Source organism: Camelus ferus, chromosome 15, assembly GCF_009834535.1.
Source record: "Camelus ferus isolate YT-003-E chromosome 15, BCGSAC_Cfer_1.0, whole genome shotgun sequence".
In the NCBI taxonomy this organism is placed as follows: Eukaryota; Metazoa; Chordata; class Mammalia; order Artiodactyla; family Camelidae; genus Camelus; species Camelus ferus.
Window position 1 is genome coordinate 55,409,533 of NC_045710.1, and position 18,123 is coordinate 55,427,655.

At 41.0% G+C, this 18,123-nt stretch overlaps 1 protein-coding gene and 1 non-coding gene across 2 annotated transcripts in view; both read right to left on the minus strand.

Moving 5' to 3' along the window:
- Positions 1-18,123, minus strand: part of TACR1 (tachykinin receptor 1) — a 164,655-nt gene that overhangs the window by 97,281 nt on the left and 49,251 nt on the right. The gene's annotated exons all lie outside the window — the stretch shown is intronic.
- On the minus strand, positions 4,370-4,476 carry LOC116669074. Its single transcript, XR_004326462.1, has one exon. It is a non-coding gene; the product is annotated as a U6 spliceosomal RNA (small nuclear RNA).

Below are 18,123 nucleotides of genomic sequence, written 5' to 3' on the forward strand. Positions count from 1 at the left end.
TCCTTTTATTTCGTTTCTTTGTCTGATTGCTATGACTAGGACTTCAAATACTTTGTTAAATAAAAGTGGCAAGAGTGGGCATATTTGTCTTATTCCTAAATATAGAGGAAAAGCCATTGAATATAATGTTAACTGTGGGTTTATCATTTATATGTTGAGATATATTTTGAGATATATTTCCTCTATACCAACTTGAATGAGAGTTTTTCTCATGAATGGATATTGAATCTTGTCAAGTGTTCTTTCTTGTCTGTTAAGATGATCATGTGATTTTAAAAATTTACTTATTCTATTGAATGAAAGTCTTTAAATTCTGTAGTGCTTTATAGTTTTCAAAAGTTTCACACACATGATTTCAAATAAATTCCATAATAATCCTTTTTTATCTTCTATTCTTATATTGCCCCTCCCCTCTTCCCTTTCCCCACTGTGTTCTCTACATCTGTGAATGTGCTTCTCTTTTGTTTTATTCACTAATTTGTTATATTTTTTAGATTCCATATACAAGTGATATCATACAGTATTTGCCTTTCTCTGACTTCTTTCACTTAGCATAATGCCCTCCAAGTCCATCCATGTTGCTTCAAATGGCAAAATTTCATTCTTTTTTATGGCTGAGTAGTATTAGTCTCTCTCTCTCTCTCTCCTCTCTCTCTCTCTCTCTCTCTCTCTCTGTGTGTGTGTGTGTGTGTGTGTACGTACATACCACATCCTCTTTATCCATTCACCTGTTGATGGACACTTATGTTTCTCCCATATCTTGGCAATTGTAAATAACACTGCTATGAACATTGGGATGCACATATCTTTCCAAAGTAGTGTTTCTGGTTTTTTTTTAATATATATACACACCCAGAAGTGGAATTGTTGAGTCTCATGGTAGTTTTATTTTTAGTTTTTTGAGAAATCTCCATACTGTTTTCCACAGTGACTGCACCAATGTACATTCCCACAAATGCTGTTGGAGGGTTCCTTTTTCTCCACATCCTTGCCAACATTTGTTATTTGTGTTCTTTTTAATGATGGCCATTCTGACAATCTATTCAGTTCTTCTGCTCATTTTAAAAGATGATCATATGATTTTCATCCTTCCTTTTGTTAATGTGCTGCATCACTTTGCTTGATTTGTGAATTCTGAACCATCCTTGCATCCCTGGAATAAATCCCACTTGATCATGGTGTATACTTTTTATATATTGTTGGGTTTGATTTGCTAATATTTTATTGGGGATTTTCACATCTATATTCATCAAAGATTTTGTTGCTAATTTTGTTGTTTTGTAGTGTCTTTGGTTTTGGTCTTAATTTAGTTAACATTCTTATTATGAATGTTTTGAATTTGAAGATCTGGTAAGTCATTTACTTCTGTTTCATTGCTTATTTTTTAGGAGTTTTCTCTTGCACTTTCAATTAAAGCTAGTTCCTCTGTTTTCATTTTGCCTAACTTTCTCTACCTCTATGAATTTAAGTAACATATTTACCTATTGTGGTCTTGATGGAGTGTCCTTATTTGGAGGCATCAGTATACAGACTGTGCGTGCCCAATGCCTTTGGTGGGAGAGCTGGATTTGACATGGACACAAGTCACAACTTTCCTCAAGATGTGATTGGAGGTGAAAGGAGGTGGACCTGGAGATGGAAGGGCTAAAGCTGGAGCTGAGAGTGAACTAAGGCTTCCCCTCTCCTTAGTGGCCATCACCACCCTATCAGGGTCAGAGTCTGATCCCAAGTTGCTGGAGCAGAAGCCCCAAGGATCAGGTCTGAGCTGGCTCTTTTCCCTTTAACTGAGTTCTTTCCCTCTCCCAGCACCAGGACTTTTGCCCTGGAGTGGCCCCTGTGAGCTGTCGGCTCCTGTTGGCCACAGAGAGATGTCCAAGCTCTCTCCATTGCACTGCTTGTGCAGGTGTCAACAATTATTTCTCTCATTCTGCTCAGACACAGCCTTGGTTCCAAGTCCCTCTCTATCTCTCACTGTGATAACTCCCCGGCCTCTGCCACCCCACCCATTGTAGAGCTGCTCTGCGGGGCAGGTGGACCTAAGTGGACTCAACTATATCAGGGTGTGACCTGTGGCAGGAAAGTCACCATCAGAGTTCTGGGATATGTCTCATGTGTTGTTTGAGTAAGCACCAACAGTGGTCACGGCTACCCCACCCAGGATCCATCCTGAGACTGGGTCACTTCTGGATCCCATGGCTGAATTTTCTCCCTGGTTGTGGCAGCCTTAGATCCTGTGCCAAGGTGTGATGTGGAGTGAGTGAGGTTGGAGCCTTCACTTGGCTTGGTTGGAGCAAAACTGATGCAGCTGCAGGGAACCCGGCAGCCATTGGAGCAGTCTTCTACCCATCCTGTCCACTCTGCCTTGGGGGCAAGCCAGCAAGCATGCCCTCCTTATGAGTGGAGTTCAGCATCCCCACTGTCTCACTGGTCCTCCAACCAGCCAAGGGGGCTTGTCTCCCCTGCATAGGACCCCAGGACTAGAGGATCCATCTATGGCTCTCATAACTCATTCCCCTTGGTGGGTCTCTGGCCGTGTATTCTCCCTGAGTCCCCTCCCAGGGGCACAGGTCTGAACCTCATTGCTTTTCTTCCTTTCCTACTCAGTTATGTGTGGATTTTTCTTACAGCCTTGGTTGTACAGGTTCTGCTAGTTTCCAGTTAGTTTCCAATTATTTTTCCACATGTAAATGTATTTTTGATGTGTTTGTGGGGGATGTGAGTTCCATGTCTTCCTGCTCTGCTATCTTTTTTTTTTTAATTTTGTTTCTTTTTGGGGGAGATGGGTGGGGGTAATTGAATTTTTATTTATTATTTGTTTAACAGAGGTACTGGGGATTGAACCTAGGTCCTTGTGCCTGCTAAGCACGAGTTTGACCACTGAACTATATTCTCCCCCTTTACTCTGCCATCTTGATCTGACCCCTCATATGGTCTTTACTGCAGCTACTCAATTGTGCCATCTTTCACTCAAATGCTGTAGAGTGCCCGAAGCCACAGGCAACATATAAGTGCACACATGTGGTGTCCCAGTGAAACTTCATTTATAAAAACAGAGCTGGAATGTATTTGGCCCATTGGCCATAGAGTGCCCACCTCTGCATTGAACAGTCAAAGTATGAATTCAGCCTTTGAAAGGAAAAGGTAATGAAATGAGCATGGGTTTAAGCATTCAACATGAAATGCTTAACAAATGGAGCTGTCCAGCATCATTTTGGACTCTTCATGGCTATTATTTCCTGTAAAGTGCTCTGTTACCCAAGTATTATTGCTTATAGTTTGCCCACGAGGAAACTGAGGTACAAAGCAATTACATCATTTGCCCAAGGTCCCACTGCTAGTGACGAGTTGGGGCAGAGCCAGGTGTCTGAACAGGTCTTTTAGGCTGGAGTTAGGGATCAGGCAAGATCTGAGTCTGAGCTGTCTGACATCAGCATGTGTAATTTTTCTGCTAAGATGAGAGTGGTAGAGGAGAATCTATGCTCTGGCTTCCATGCTGTGGCTACAAAGATATAACAATGGGTCTGGTTAGCTCTGTCTGACCCATGGGCCAAGGTGTTCTTTCCTCCCTGCTTGGTGAAGCTTTGTAAACCAGCATCATTCTATGAATTTCAGCCACACTGGGCTCCCCACCCTGCCAACATAGAGAACCAGGGACTATTGCATTCATAACTGAATATTTCAGATCTTTCTTTTCCCCACATATAAACAAATAAATGATCAGCATTCAATATTCTAGTAACAAAGTTACTTTCCTGTTGAGCTGAAGATAAAGGATTTGAGAGGCTCCACTGGTGAAGAATTAAAAATCTGAATCATAAGTTTAGTTGAGACAAAGCCAAGACACTAACATCTCATTCAGGAGAGGAAAACAGTGAGGCAGAGAGGTTAGCATTAGAAAGATCAGACATCAGGTAACACAACAGCCCTGGTCGATGCCCCTCAGCAGAACGGAAATAAAAATGTAGCCCATACGTGTCTAGTTTGTTAATGGAGAGAGAAGACATATAATTCAGAAACCTGCTTTTGTTCCTTTTAAATCAACATGTTTCTGTTAAAATGGGACTTGAAGTCCCATCATACTGAGCAGTCACTTTTTGGATACTGTAAGATTATCTCTACCTTTCTGGGCCACAGTGGAAATGGAAATACTCAATTTTACCCACCAGCCTTTGGAAGTTATAACTTGGAATTTCTCCAAGTAGCCCACTGTATTGTGTGTAGACACGCTACACACTTTACTAGGAGGAGAGAGCTGAGTGGGTGGTATGTACATGCATTCTTCCACTCAGTTCAGAAAGGCCAAGGGCAAATGAAAATGAGGGTAGGATGCTAGAAGTCATAGAAAATTTTTTTTATTTTTATTTTTGCAAAAATTATGGGATGCATCACTAATTTGCATGTCATCCTTGTGCAGGGCCCATGCTAATCTTCTCTGTATCATTCCAATTTCAGTATATGTGCTGGCAAAGTGAGCACTCTTGCTTGTTTTTGTTTTGCATTATTTCAGAAAAAGAACCAAGTCAGGTAAATGTCCATCTGGAGAAATTACTTTAAAAAGTCGTTATAAGAAGAAGGAAGCCCAATTTGCCTGCAAAGTTTACAGTGGCAGATTACGTCTGTGTACAAAAGCATGTGCTTAAAATGAGCAGTGGACAGAGCTGCTTTTTTTTTTTTTTTTTTTCCTTCTTGGGCACTTCCTGGCTGGTGTGTTTTAGATTCTGACAGAGAGATCTTGGAAAAGCTGTTCCCATATTCTGCCAAATCCAATCCTGTCATCTCCCTTTTAAGATTCAACTCAGGTTGTTCCCTCAAGAAACCCTGCTCAAGACTTTTCTCTGATCATCTCCACTGAAACTAAAACACAGCTTGAAAGTATGTTGTCTAATGGCTTTGTATCTTTTTATCTGCAGGGAGACTGTTAAGCTCCTTAAGGATGAGGACCAGCACACATGCTGATTATGCATTCCTTGTGGTGTCTAGAATAATGCCAGGTTCAGAGGATGCAGGTATCACCTGAGATGTCCCCGCCTTGCCCTTCAGTGGTTCAGGTTAATTTGGCTTGAACTCTTAGTTTTGTAATCTTGGTCAAGTCCAAGGCCCTCTTCATGATATGCGGGGATTCTCATGGTCTTTCTTTTCATGGTTCCCATTGTGACTAGTTCCTACTTGCATAGACTATTTCCCCCCTCACTTCCCTGGATGCAAAACTCACTTTAAAAATGTTGAATAGTTGAAGCACAAGGGATTTTTAGGGCAATGAAATTATTCTGCAGGATACTATAGTGGTGGCTACATGTCATTATGTATTTGTCAAAACCCATAGAATATACAATAAGTCTGAACCCTAATGTCAACTATGGACTTTGGTTGATAATAATGTGTCCATGTTTGTTCATCAATTGAACCAAATATGCCACACTGATGAGGGATGTTAAGGGTAGGGGAGTATATATGTGTGGGTGGGGAAGGCTATGTGAGAACTCTGTAATTTCTGCTCAATTCTGCTGTAAACCTGAAACTACTCTAAAAAATAAAGTCTATTAAAAGTTTTCTCATTTATTTTATTTTTATTTCAGGGGATAATTAGGTTTATTTATTTACTTTATTGGAGGTACTAGGGATTGAGCCCAGGACCTTGTGCATGCTAAGTATGTGCTCTACCACTGAGATATACCTTTTCCCTGCAAAACTCACTTTTGACTGATTCCCATACAAGTTGGTGAGTCTAGTAAGAACTAGGGGTTTTGAGATCACAGGAGAGCCTCACTGAGTAACACATCATCTTGTTGATTCTCTTCTCCTCTTGGATTGCCTCAGACGTCCCAAGGCCCTCTCCCTTCAGAATGTGAAACACTGCAGTTCTTCCAGTTTGCAAATCCAAATCCACAAGGTCTCAGCAAAAACAAAGCCAACTCAAGATGGAACCCACCCCCCTTAGAAAACCGTTGGAGCTTCAAATGACAACTTCTTCCTGCTACATTAAACAGGGCTTGATGCCCCTCCAACAAGAAACCCTACTTAATAAAGGGTCATTGCACCACTTGTAAGTTTATCTGAGAGAAGAAAGCTCAAAGCTGCCACATGGGCAGAAGCTGTTGTGGATCCAGGGTACTGTGAAGGGTAGCATGGGACACAGAGGTCTGTCTGACACAACTTAAGCACATCCAGGTGTGTGGACAAGGTCATGGACCAAAAGGTCTGTATGACCCTCAGTAAACATCAACTTGTTCACATCACTCATGGTCTGGAGGCCTGAAGGGAGCTAGGAAAGAACAAGGGAGGGATGGTGCCATGTTATACTTTGTCTTCAATTTACAGATATTCATTGGTCCTCTATCAAGCACTCAATTAGACAGTAGAACTCCACAGATGAATGGTGTATGGGCCCTTCCCCCAAAGAACACTGATCTGTGCCAGAAATGTGTAACACCATCTCTTGTTAAAGTGACTCAATTCTTGAAGATTCTTGGATATCCTGAGAAGGTGGCTGGCTTGGTCTATCTCAATGGTCTGTTTTTCATACATCTGGGACTGTGGTCTACTTGCTAGACCAAACTCTCCGGTTTCCTGCAGCTCCACACCCCACTCTCTCTCCCCATCCCACTATGAGAGCCCAAGCCCAAGTGTCTAGCTGCTCTCTACTGTTCTCCTGGTATTTTCCAGGCCAAGGTCCAAGATATGACAGGAAGGAGAGAGAAAACATTTCTTACACTATACTTGACGCTTTCACATAAACTATTTCATTTTATTCTAATAACAACCCTGTGATAACCCATTTTCATCCCTCTTTTATGGATGAGAACACTGAGGTTCAGAGTAATGACTTGCCTAAGTAACACAGTCAGGGGAGGCTAGAGGAGGAGAGACTGGCTCAGCCCTAGAGTCCCCACCCTTGCTCCTATCTCCTGTCTGGCTCACCACTAAGTCCATTTAAGGTGCTGGCTCATGCTTTCTGGGTATTCAGTTTTTGGTTTTTTTTTTTTAAATTCCTCATGGCAATCCTTGTGCCAAGCCTGAAGTTGCCAAACATTTAAGTCTCAGGAGAAGGCTGCTATACAATAGCCCCTCTGATCCCCCAGGCTTCCTTTCTCAAGAGGACAGAAGGTTCACAGTAAGTCTGGCAAGGAAGTCTGGCATATGCTGCCAAAGTAGAAACAATGGTTCCTGCCTCACTTATAAGTTCCTCAATTAAGTCTTTGACATTCAAGTGGAAGTGGGCAAAAGCAACGAATGGGATTGAAATGAAATGAACATGAAATGAAATGAACATGAATGAATGAAAAGACAGAAACACCTGGGAGACTGGAGGCTGGAACATGTAAGGGACAGGCAAATCACTTAATCACTTGTTCACGTAGCATGTTTCTAAGTGCCTGGAACTGTGTTCGGTGCTGGGGACTAAGACAGATAAGACATGGTGCTTGCTTAAAAGAAATCCATGGCTTATTAGAGACAGTAGAGCACATGAACCAGAGAAGAGGGCAAGTTAACCAGAGAGGAGGCTACACTAACCAAAAGGGAGGGCAGGTCAACCAGAAAGGAGGGCCTACCCAGAAAGGAGCCTTGTTAAACAGAGAATGTTAACTAGAGAACAGGTACCATTAATCCAGACTTGACAGGTCTTCAGAATCACCTCAGTTGTTTTATCAATTATATGGATTCCTGGACCCCATCTCTACCCTAATGAACTGGAATATTAACTGTATTTGTTAATAAGCTCCCTAGTTGGTCCCAACAATCATGGCAGTTGAGAACAAAGCCTCATAGGCATATTATGGAGAGACCTGCACTGGATGCAGTGTGGATACCAAGGAAGGGCCTGCTGGTGCAGTTCTGGGCTTCACAGCGGAGGGGATACCTGGAAGTAAGCCTTCAGAATTGCAACAGAGCCAATAAGGTGCAAGGGTGCTGAGAAGGTGGTGGGAGGAGGGCTTCCAGGTGGAAGGCTCCACATGAGCAGAGACCCTGTGGAGGTTGGTTGGGTGGAAGCCTGGGGTGTGAGAGAAAAATAGGTTAGAGTCCAGACCAGAAGGTGAGCAAGATTCCAAGTGGCCTTGTTGATATCACCAAAGAGTTTGAATTTTACCCTCTTTGATATGGACCATCATTTAAAGATTTAAATCAGGGAGTAAAGTGATCAGCTTTCATTTCAGAAAGACTACTTTAAAACTTCTGGAACAAGATGGACATTTAAGTCTATACATTTAACTCTTCTCTTTTTCAAGTTTCCATGGAAATAGCCAAAGAAATATAAAAAAAAAAAAAATAGAACCATCAGGAAAGGACACCTTCCTTGAACTGGAAGTGTTGACACTTTTTGCACTCACACGACTGAGCATGACTGTGTGTAGTCACTGTCTGGAAGGAAATGCTCAGCATCGTGGTACTTCCTGATAGGGAAGTGCTACCATTATCCACACTGATGGGTTGTTATTATTTCTCTATTACAGATGAAGAGGCCACAGCACAGGGAAGGCTACGAGGTCCGTCAGGCCCACAGCTAGAAGAAGAGCTAATGTTTGGACCCAAGGAGTCTGGCTCTAGACACTGAGCACTTATGGCCTTATACTGCCTAATATATTGTAAAAAATGTGGTGCTGGTGGTTTTCACTAACTGATGGACCAATGCCCTGAGTTCTGTACAAATGAAGGAGTTAATCCCAGCAGTGAGTAGATGGGGTATATAAGGAGATCACTTTGACTTCCCAGCTCAGAAGGTCTTCAAACAGGGAGGCCATGGGCAGAGCACAGAGGGAGTGGTCTATTGCCAGTAATCATGGCAAGAGAGGAGGAGTGGCTCCCCGTCTGCCCAGCAGTGGAACTCCCTGCGATGAGATTGCCTTTGGTTGTAATTACTTTCCTAGATTCCACAGTTGAGGGGAATTCTAACTTGGCACAAATATTCCTAACTTCAAGCAGCAGGCCCAGGACTCCATAGGGCCATGACTGGGACAGAAGGCATGGTTTTCATAAGGGTTCAGGAAATATAGAGGGAGTTTATGGATGGAACCCTTCCAGCCTTGAGAGGTGTGATAATTAAAATGTGGGCACATCTTATGGAGTTCCAAGATAACCGTGGACTTCACCATGGCCTGGAAGAAATCATTTAGCACATGTGCAGATGTTTCTAGCTGTAGCCTTTTCCCAGTCTTCCCAGCCAATGATGCTCCTACAAACTAAAGCTGCAGATCCACCTTTTCTCTTTTTCTTAAACTTAAGAATAGAATACACATCTGCATGGTCTCTGATGGAAGCCACTGTAATTCACAACCATGAACAGGACTTTCTCAGGAAAGTTGAACAAACAGAAAAATCACCAGATATATGAAATGATTTAGTGATTTGAAAGAAGGAAATACATATGAAAGATCAGAGCAAATGTTCTCTGAAGGAAGTTTATTCCAAAAAGTAAGATATGAAAAGAAACAAAATAAAATTGATTCATATTCTCTAAAAAACTTGGGATTTCAGCACCCACCCATCTAAAAGCAACAATCTGATGTCAGGAAATATTGCTCTTAAACATTTCAATTTCTAAATTAATTTAACTTTTAAAATTATACATTTATCTCATAAATTTGTAAATTCAAGTTGTAACTTTCAAATTTGCAAGTAGTAGTAATGAATAATAGATCAGATAGTGTAGAAAATCATATCAATGACTCAAAAGTTCAGTTTAAGAAATTTCCCCAAAATCCAGAAGCAAGCCAAAACAAATATAATACATAAAAAATAGTAAGAGATATGAAGGGATAGGTTTAGGAGATAAAATATAGTGTAATAGGAACTCTAGAAGAAGCAATAATTAATAAATTTAACATGTAGTCCCCTGAGCTAAATAAAAATTTAAGTTGAGCTAAATAAAAATTTAAGTTCTTAAATAGGCTCTTTCCAAAAATGAATTACTACAAAGGCAACTCAGTATTAGAAACTCTATTAACATCATCTATCAGATGATTAGAACAAAGGAGAAAACTATCATTTTATATATAAAGATATAATTAAAAGACATTTAATAAAAATGAACGTCATTTACTAATGTAAAATAGAAATAGAATGATATGCCACCAATAAAATAAAGTATATACATGTATTTAATTTAGTGGTGAAATGATATTGAGCTTTACAATGAACACTGAAGTAGCCTAATGACCACTATTGCCAGTGGTAATATTGCTTTAGGGGAGCTAGCCAATGCAACTAAGATGAGAAAAGAAGTAAGAGGCATAAAGAACATAAAATAAGAGAAAACTATCATTATTTGCAGATAGTAGTTTATCTGCAAAACCAAAAAGAATCAACTGAAAAACAGATAAAACTAATCTGAGATTTCAGAAGCTGGTTTCAAAACAAATGTGTAAAGACAATAGCTTTTTTACATACTAGCATAGCCATTTATAAAACATAATGGAAACCAAATCGTATCACAGTAGTCATGAAACTATGTAATATTCAGAAATAAACACTTACTGAATTATGTGAAATCTATATGAAGGAAAGTACTAAATATTCCTTTACTAAAAAAAAGAAAAAGGAAACTTCAATAAGTGAAGAAACATTATATCTTGCCAAGTGGGCATACCCAATACTGTAATGTTAGAACAATCTAGTGTGCAGAATTAGAAGCTTTTATTGCACATCTAGGTGGAGAGATGCAGAAATCAGATAGGATATATATATATATATATAATATATATACATATATATATATATATATATATGGCTTGAATTCACATAAGAGATTGGTAGCAGAGATTTGGGAGTTACCACTTTGAAGTTAATGGTTGCAGATTCCCTAGGAGAGTGTGAGGCTCAAAGAGGAAAGGGCCAAACAGGACCAACATTCATAATGTGCGTGGGGACAGAGGTGCCAGTAAATGAGGTTGAGAAGGTGTGTTTTAAGACAGAGGAGGAAAACCAGGAGGGAACAGCATCACAGAGACCAAAGAAGACTGCCTTTAAGAAGTAGGGAGTATTCCACGTGGTCATTTGTTACAGAAGCACTGGCAAGATAAAAATAGAAGAGTCCATGATATTTGGCTTCTAGGAGATTGCTGGTCACCATGGCAAGGGTAGTTTTAGCGGAACTGGAGAGTGCCAAGTTTGGGGTGAGGATCTTCGAATTTCTTGTGATGCTAATAACCATGGAGGAGACAGTACACATGGGACCCACCAGTTACTATGTGAAATCAACAAACCCTAGTGACTCGCGATTTCCTCATCTACAAAGTAGAGTAGCAGTTGCCAAAAAAGTGTGATAATGACTGTGAAATGTTTTATAAACCATAAGCCACTATATAAACAGATGGTGTTATTTTTAGTTCTGGCCCACTTCCAGGCAATATTTTAACATAAAATTTGTTAAAATGATGGCCCTGAGATAATGTCCCTAAAATATTTCCCCATCACTTCCTCTGTAGTACCAGTTTTTCATCCCCAGGCAGGTTCTGCAGGCTTGTTAATACAGAAACATGATCTGCTCTGTGTTTGTGTTTTTGACGCAAGGAAACTAAGCTGCCAGGGAAACCAACCAATCTGAAATGTTTTGCAATGTCCTGCATTGTCTCAGCCATCAGCTGGAGACCAGAATTTCAGTTTCAAGCAAAGTGAGGTGGCAGAGTGTTTTCTTGTGTGTAAGTAGACACTAGCCCTTAAATAAATATTGTGTTCCTTCCCAGAACTTAGCTGGAAGCCCCCTCGCTCAGCAAACATAACTGTGGGATGCTTGGCACATGACCCAAAACAGCTGACATTTCAATTGTCCTTGGCCTCTATTGTTGAGATCTCAAATGGTCACAGTACTGACATTTCTTTAAATCTTTAGTGGGAACATTTCGGTGACAAGGGTCTGGTGGTAATAACATAATGGGCTTAGCCCCACATTCATTCCTTCTTTCTTCCATCCCTACAAAGTATATTTGTTAAGCATCTATGAAATATCAGGCACTGCCAGGGGTAAGGTTCACAGAGATGGATGACACTGAGTTGCTTTTAAGAGCTTGGGGTTTAGTGAAAAAAAAAAAGAAAGAAACATGATAGCATTGAATTACAATACAGTGAGAACTTTAATAAATGTGTGCTCGAAGGGCTATGGGAACCCTGAAAAATGAGCATCCAGGCTGTCAGTTCAGCCAAAAGGCCATGGGTTGAAATGTCAGAAGTCTTACTCTTAACTCTGAAAACATCAAGCTTAGCAGTTGGTACACACTAGGTGTTCAATTAATGCTTGATACACAATTGATGAATACCACTAAACATGACTTTAGATCGTAGCTCTCCTAATGACTCAAACTCTATTCCCACTGGGGTAAGTCATTTCTAAGGGGATAGTGACATGCTCCCTGGGACAGCAGACTACACACTCCATCACTCAGCTGATGGACCAATGACTATTAAATCCTAAAGAAAGATGCGGCTAAGACCTCTTGAAAGGGTTGTTTTAGGGAAAAGTTCAGCAGCAGAGAAGACTGGGAATGACACAATTGTCGCAATCACCTTGATTGAATCTAGTGAGACACCCTGGCATAGCATGGAAACAGAAGTTGACAGGAATCTTCTGATGTCATACATACCTCAGTGGGGCATTATGAAAGATTGCCGATAGGAAAGATTGTCCTGACACTGAAATGTGATAACACAACCAGGCAAGTTTCTCCCTTCTGAGGGTCACTGACCCTATCTGTCAAATACCAGGGTTGGCTGGCTGTGCTCTGAAGTCTCTTCCAGATCTAAAGACCTAGGATTCATTTTTAGAATCAGAACAAAAACTATTAAAACAAAACTCTTAATTCTTAAGAGTAAGTGTGTGCCACTGGGGGAGAAGCAATGGCAAGAATCCAGAAATTCACACAACACAGTCCCCATTCCCTTCCACGTGGTTGTTAACCCTTTGAATTTATCAGGGCAGAAGATCTGGGCAGGGAGCAAAACAGAGAAGACAGTTTTAACTTCTATGGGCAAGAATCTGTCTCCTTGCACTCAACGTTCTCTCTCCTACTTATGCTAATTATAGGTCATGGGCATCATATGAATACTCTAATCAGACTTATTCAACTTTTTACTGAATTGGCTGACTGTAAACAGTTTTATTCAGGGTGTTGTACACAGAAAATGCCTGGGGTGGTCCCTGCTACATAAGGACATTGTCAGCCTTGGTAAAGGACTATCCTGGCTGCAGGATTTCAGAAAAGGCTAAGCTTGCTGGTTAACTAAAGGACAGCAGTTAATCGAAGGTGGAGACTGGCTGTGCAGAACACGAGCTCCCTTGGGTGCCCCTCCTAGTGCCCAGAATGGTGGTTGACCCATAGGAAGTCTAAGCCTGGTCCTGCCTTCCTTCTGGGCTCCTGGTTTCCCCTTGGATTCCAACAATCAGTGTCACACTATTGCTGATGAGGTATGAATACCCTTTTCCTGAAACCCTCCAACAACACTGCCGAAGAGCCCACTGGGGAGGAGTTAGACCCTCCAGACTGAGCATGACACGAGGGAGGACTGTGTTGCTGAAGCTGCCTGCTCTGGGAGATTTCAGACTGAAAGATTGGCCCCAGGGGGAGAATCAACCTAACCAAAAACACTGGGGATTCAGGACCAAAGCCAGCACCATCTGAGTGAAAAAAAAAAATCCAGCCTGTTAGCCACCCAGCCTTGGTCCTTCTCCAAAACAGGGTTTCCCATCTTTCCTTTCCTTTTCATCAACTGTGGCCAGAGGCCACTGCAGGGAAGCAAAACTTGCCACTCCAAAATATCTCTGGCATGCAGATTATTTTGATCTGAAAATATTCAAGCCCCAAAAGAATAAGTAAGAAACTCTGCCTTTCCCCCTAACTACCTAAAATCATGTAGACAGAGGACCTGTTCCAGGAAAGGGGCTCTCACCATAGATCACTATGCTATGAACTAAGTGTATGGACAGGGAGGAACCTAGCAAAGCCTGTTAAAATTCCTCTCTGTGTCCCATTACCTCTGTATGGCCCAGCAAACATCTGTTTATCAAACACTTGCTTTTCCATCTCCATGGCCTTCCATCCCTTTGATGCCCCAGACCACCTTCCTTCTCTCAACGTTCTCTTTTGTTTCTAGCTGAAGCTGGTATATAAGGTGAGGGTTTTGGCCATGTTGCAAGTTCCTCAATTCTCCTGGGTCTCTCCCACATACACATGTTATTAAACTTTTGTCAGTTTAGTTCTTAGACCAGACAGAACAGCCTTGAAGAGTAGCAGAAAGTCTCTTCCTCCCGAGTACTCCAAATTGTCTTCTGTTCTTTGGTCTTCTTGCTCCAGTTTCTCCCTGTCCATCCACCCTGCATCCCTTACTGACAGAGGAGTCCCCCAGGGCACTCTCCAAAGCATGGCTCGGCTCCTGTGGTGACCCCATCACCACTTCTGGCCCACCCTGTGCTGCTGGCTTCAGAGGCCACATCCAGTCCACTTCCCAGCTCAGTCACAGTGGCCTGAGGAAGCTCCCCTCTTCTCCAGAAGTCATATGCTTTCCCCCTTCCTTTGCTCCCAGAAATTCATACCAAGCATGGTCCTCCTGGTCTCCATACCAAAGGAAAGGCCCACTAAACACAACTTACTTTGTTTATTTTGGAAAACATCTTGTCTTCCATTTAAAACATAACCAAATCGTCAGGAACTCTCCTTAAGACCTACTGTTGTCCATCCTGCCCTTGGCTCTCAGGGATGCTCTCTCCATTTTTTTTTTTTTTTTTTCAATATTGAAGTATAGTCAGTTACAATGTGTGAATTTCTGCTGTACAGCGTAATGTCCCAGTCATGCATATAGATGCGTATATTTGTTTTCATGTTCTTTTTCATTAAAGATAAAATTGAATTACAAGATAAAATAAAATTATTACAAGATATTGAATATAGTTCCTCATGCTGTACAGAAGAAACAGATTTCAGTTCCTAACAAATCTTAATTCTCCTCCGGGCTAAGATGTCTTTCATTGCCCTCTCTCCTGGTATGGCCTGACAAACCTCATCTGGCTTTAACTTCCTCTTCTACCTTCATTTCGTCTTTCTGTCTTTCCCTTCTTTTCCCTTCCCTCCCCCAATCTCCCTTTCTTTTTGCTTACACGCCCTTCTTTCCCTTTTCTCTCTTCTCTCTGTCTCTGTCTAATGTTATTAGCTCCATTTATCTCCCATCCCCATCAACACAACATGCAGACTTGGCAGCCCAGGCAGAAGCTGCCAAGAAGTGACCTCTGTATTCCCTACTCCAGGATTTTGAAAGTAGCACCCGGGAATGGTGCCAGTTGGGAAGGCTGTGCTTAAGGGGAAGAAGGGAGGTCACACCAACCTGATTATTATTTTTCTGAATTTTAATTATATATATTTACATGTATGGCTGTATCAAGGGATCAAGCCTGAATAAACATCTTTTTCACCCCCCCAACAACAAAAAATGTCTAGCCCAGCTCATTTGTGGAAGGTTCTATTCCTTTCTTAGAGGTCACCATATCCTGTTCTTTTGGGTCACATAGCTCTGATACACATAGATAAGGTCAAGACCATCACCTTCCTGCCTTATCACGTTACGCTCCCTTATCATATCTCTTGTGAAGCCACATTTAAATTTTATCATAGTCACATGGCTGGAGAAAGAGCTTTGAAAAGAAGAGCAGTCACAAATTGTGTCAAAAGACACAGAAACCTTTAGAATAATAAAGACAGAGAAGAGATAAGACGATTACTGGAGACCTCCAAAAACAAATCAAGGTGATTTAAAATATATTCTATAATTCTAACTCAAGATCAGCAAATTATAGCCTATAAGCTAAATCTGGCCTGCTGCCTGTTTTTTTAAATGGCCTAAGGGCAAAGAACGGTTTTTACATTTTTAAATGCCTGATAAAAAATAAAAAGGAGAATATTTTGTAATGTGAAATTTCTATGGCATTCAAATCTGTGTCCATAAATTAAATTTTCCTGGAATACAGCCATACTTATTTATAGATTGTATATGACTGTATTCATGCTGCAATGGAAGAGTTGAGTAGTTGAGACATAAGGTAGTTGCAACATTTATGGCCCATAAAGCCTAAAATACTTACTATCTGACTGTAATGAGTTAAATGGTGGCCCCCCCCAAAAAAAGATATCCAGCCCTATGAATGTTACTTGATTTGGAAAAGGAGTCTTTGCAGATAAAATTAACAGTAGCCAAGACATGGAAACAACCTAAATGTCCATCAACAGATGACTGGATAAGAAATTGTGGTATATTTATACAATGGAATACTACTCAGCCATAAAAAATGATAAAATAATGCCATTTGCAGCAACATGGATGGTCCTGGAGAATGCCATTCTAAGTGAAGTAAGCCAGAAAGGGAAAGACAAATACCTTATGATATCACTTACACGTGGAATCTAAAAAAAAAGACAAATGAACTTATTTACAAAAAAGAAACAGACTCACAGACATAGAAAACAAACTTATGGTTACCAGAGGGGAAAGGGGTGGAAGGGATAAACTGGCAGTTCGAGATTTGCAGATACTGACTAATATATATAAAATAGATAAACAAGTTTATACTATACAGCACAGGGAATTATATCCAATATCTTGTAGTAGCTTATGGTGAAAAAAGAATATGAAGATGAATATATGTATTCATTCTGCTGTACACCAGAAATTGACAAAACATTGTAAACTGACTATACCTCAATAAAAAAATACTAGAAAAAAATCAATTAGCTTGAAAAAATAATTAAGGGTCTTGAGATGAGATAATTCTATATTTATCAGGGTGGTCCTCAAATCCAATGACAAGTGTTCTTGTAAGAGACAGAAGAGGGGGTGACACACACAGACACAGAGGAGAAGGCCATGTAACAGTGGAAGCAGAAATTAAAATTACATAGTCATAAACCAAGAAACTCTTGGAACCGCCAGAAGCTGGAAGAGGCGAGTAAGGATTTTCTCCTAGAATCTTTGGAGGAAATACAGATCTGCTAATGCTTTGACTTTGCCCTTCTGATTCCCGGAACTGTGAGAAAATAATATTCTGTTGTCTTAAGCCACACAGTTTGTGGTAAATAGTTAAAAACTAGGAAACTAATACATTGACCTTTTCCAGAAAGTTTGCCAACCTCTGTTCTAATTTGTATTTTTATATTGTATTTTGTTATGTTCATTCATGTTTAGTTTGAGGAGGTAAAGAGATAACGCACTCATAAGCACACATTGCATTTCTATTAAGTTGAATAAGAAAATGAGAAAGCCTTTGTGAGTCCACAGGGTGAAGCTGACACCTCCCTCTCTCGTGGTGGGGGTCGGGGTGGGGGGCTGGTTGCTCCATCCATCTCTCAAGGGACTCATCTCTCCAGTGCATCCCAGCCACTGCCCTGGATCAATGGCGACTAGAAAAAGAAGCTGGAAGGGATTGGCACCTCAGCTGTTATTCGTTTGTGGTGGTGGTAGAATGGTGGTTGGGGAAATATTGGGAAGGAAAGCAAAGGAGGAAAGGATGCTAACTTGGAACTGGTAACTGAGACATAGAGGAAGGCTAGACCCCACTCCACCAAGTCTGAACAAGTCACCTTTCCTTCCTTTCCCTTTGTACCACCTGCTCACTGTACTTCCCTCATCCATCCATGGAAGCAAGGGTCACATGGCTACTTAATTAGGTACCCACATTTCTCCTTCTCACTCTCCCAAATGAAAGGACTCAGGTGAGGAAAGTACCTACTAAGACAAGAATTTGACTTTAGTGGGATCAGAGAAGGAACTGGTGAGAGCCAGAAAAGGAGGGCTACACTCACCTGGTTCCCCACCTGTTCATGTCCAACACTGCCTTAAAAGAGCAGATAAGTAGCCCAGGCAGCTCCCAAACTGCCCTGGGCCAGGATCATGCCAAGTGGCATCAATGGGAAGCCCCACCCCACCCTAGGGCACAGGCACAGGGATGCACTGCCCTCACACTGAAGCGAAACTGTCCCTCCAAAAAAAAAAAAAAAAAAAAGGAAAATTTATGAATATATTAATTTTATACAGGAAAAGGTTGATAATTTAAGAGGTGAACAATTTAAATATTTCATTTTGTTCTCTCAGTTCTGGTTACTGACTGTCATCAGGAAGATGTGGGAATTATTGAGAGAGAATTATTGAGAGCGA